A 2,110-nucleotide genomic window follows, 5' to 3' on the forward strand; every position below is an offset into this window, starting at 1 on the left:
ATTATGGGATATGTAGTTTTTAGTCAATTCGTGCTCAAAACCTATTTTAAGTCAATCATGGCCCTATAAAACGCTGGGAGGGCCACATAAAATGACATGGCGGGCCACATGTGGCCCGCGGGCCTTGAGTTTGACAAATGCGTACTAGACTGTATAGATGAAGCACACTCAACTTCAATCCATTTTAACCATTTTTATATTTTTTAGCTTTTTTTGTCACAATTTAGTATTTTTCTTCAATAGCTTCTATGTCATGTGACCTATTGAGTCAAAATCAGTGTGAAATGATTCTACTGGACTGGATAGATGAGGTACATTCCATTTTAGGAAAATTTTCATTTCAATAATTATATTCAATAATTGTATTATTAACAAGAGACACCCAAGTGGAGACATGAAGTTGGAACAGAAATAACGAAAGTTAAAGATTTTAAGTACTTATGGTCCACTGTCCAGAACAACGGTGAATGTGGAAAAGAAGTGAAGGAATGTGTCCAAGCAGGGTGGACCGGGTGGAGAAAAGTGTCAGGTGTGATGTGTGATAAAAGAGTATCAGCAAGAATGAAGGGAAAGAGGTGTACAAGACAGTACTGAGATCACAGCAATGCTGTTCGGTTTAGAGACAGTGGCAATGACAAAGAGGCAGGAGGCAGAGCTAGAGGTAGCAGAGATGAAGATGTTGAGGTTCTCTTTGTGAGTGACAAGGACGGATAAGATCAGAAATGAATACATCAGAGGAAAAGCTCATGTCAAATGTGTAGGAGATAAAGTCCGAGAAGCCAGACTGAGATGGTTTGGACATGTACAGAGGAGAGACACTGAATAAATCGGTAGAAGGATGTTGAGGATGGACCTGCCAGGAAAGAGACCTAGAGGAAGACCAAAGAGGGGATTTATGGATGGAGTGAAAGAGGACATGAAGGTGGTTGGTGTGAGAGAAGATGATGTGGAAGACAGGGTTACATGGAGACAGATGACTCGCTGTGGCGACCCCTAAAGGGAAAAAGCCGAGAGGAAAAGATTTTCAATAATTGTACTGGGAGTGGAGTGCTTGTTGGGGCAGACAGTATTCTTTGAGTTTTGATTTGCTTTCTGGAAACTAAAGGTCTTCAAAAATTCTCTTTTTCTTGGATTTTGAGTTGGCTCTCTGATCCCTTATATTTTTACTCATCAGGCCAGAATGTTCCAACAGCTCTAAGTCTGTTTCTGCTGTGCAAGACTGATATATCGTTGCTGAACAAAGAAGTAGTAGACATTTCAAGAAGGTGGGAATTTTGGAGGTGAAGGGGTTAATTATTTTTATTTAAGAATCTTATTGTGACCGATCATCTCAAAGTATTCCCAGATGTCAGATTCTTTTCTTCTTGCTGGCTCCATTTCAATTAAGTTTATGTGTGTAGCACATTTAAGCAACAATGCAGTTCAAAGTTCTTTACATCACAAAACACAAAAATATAAAGTCATAAAATACACCATTATCAACAATTGAGAAAAACAGTAACAAACATTACATTTTGATGAGTGCCATCATCAAAATCATTAATACGCATGAAATATGTTGGTCAATGTTCCTTCTATTTCAGCCAATGCTGAGGACAAATATTCTCCTCTGATGCGCGATCAATAACCCATGAAGCAGCACGGCTCATCACGCTTTTAGTTTGAAAATCGACACGCAAAATGAAGCAGTCACGTGACCCATGCAATGAGAGGCATCGATTGTTATCAGTTTTCAGCAAGACGACACAAGCAGAGAAGCTGGGCTTCATCTGACACGCCCTCTTTTTACTCGGTACACGCATCGAAACCTGGCTTGGATGTCCCGTCTATACTGCAGTGAACGTGATTAACCAGCAGGTGGAACCAGGAATCAATCAGCAGCAGAAGAAGAAGAAGAGATAAGTGGTACAGAACATTCAGGTACCGGACACACGGGCTGACACTCAAACACAAACAGCAGGCCTTTAACTTGCAACCACAACATATGACTGTACACATCTGACCCACTGGATGCTGCTCCCTGTCACAACCGAACCTTTTGGTGGGATTACTGACAGCAGGTCGACACAGAAGTCTGGCATAACAGACCAGTTGCTTTGGGTTCCTGCTC

General features: G+C 41.1%; 1 protein-coding gene across 3 annotated transcripts in view; it reads left to right on the forward strand.

Moving 5' to 3' along the window:
* Positions 1 to 2,110, forward strand: part of nudt13 (nudix (nucleoside diphosphate linked moiety X)-type motif 13) — a 30,662-nt gene that overhangs the window by 15,640 nt on the left and 12,912 nt on the right. The window contains exon 2 of one of the 3 annotated variants that reach the window (XM_007576076.2): positions 1,759 to 1,920. The gene's annotated coding sequence lies outside the window, so the exon portion shown is untranslated. Of the gene's footprint in view, positions 1 to 1,627; positions 1,921 to 2,110 lie in introns of those variants that run through there. The other 2 variants (XM_016662938.1, XM_016662937.1) reach the window with 2 other exon arrangements.

This window comes from Poecilia formosa, unplaced genomic scaffold (assembly GCF_000485575.1).
Source record: "Poecilia formosa unplaced genomic scaffold, Poecilia_formosa-5.1.2 Scaffold396, whole genome shotgun sequence".
NCBI lineage: Eukaryota > Metazoa > Chordata > Actinopteri > Cyprinodontiformes > Poeciliidae > Poecilia > Poecilia formosa.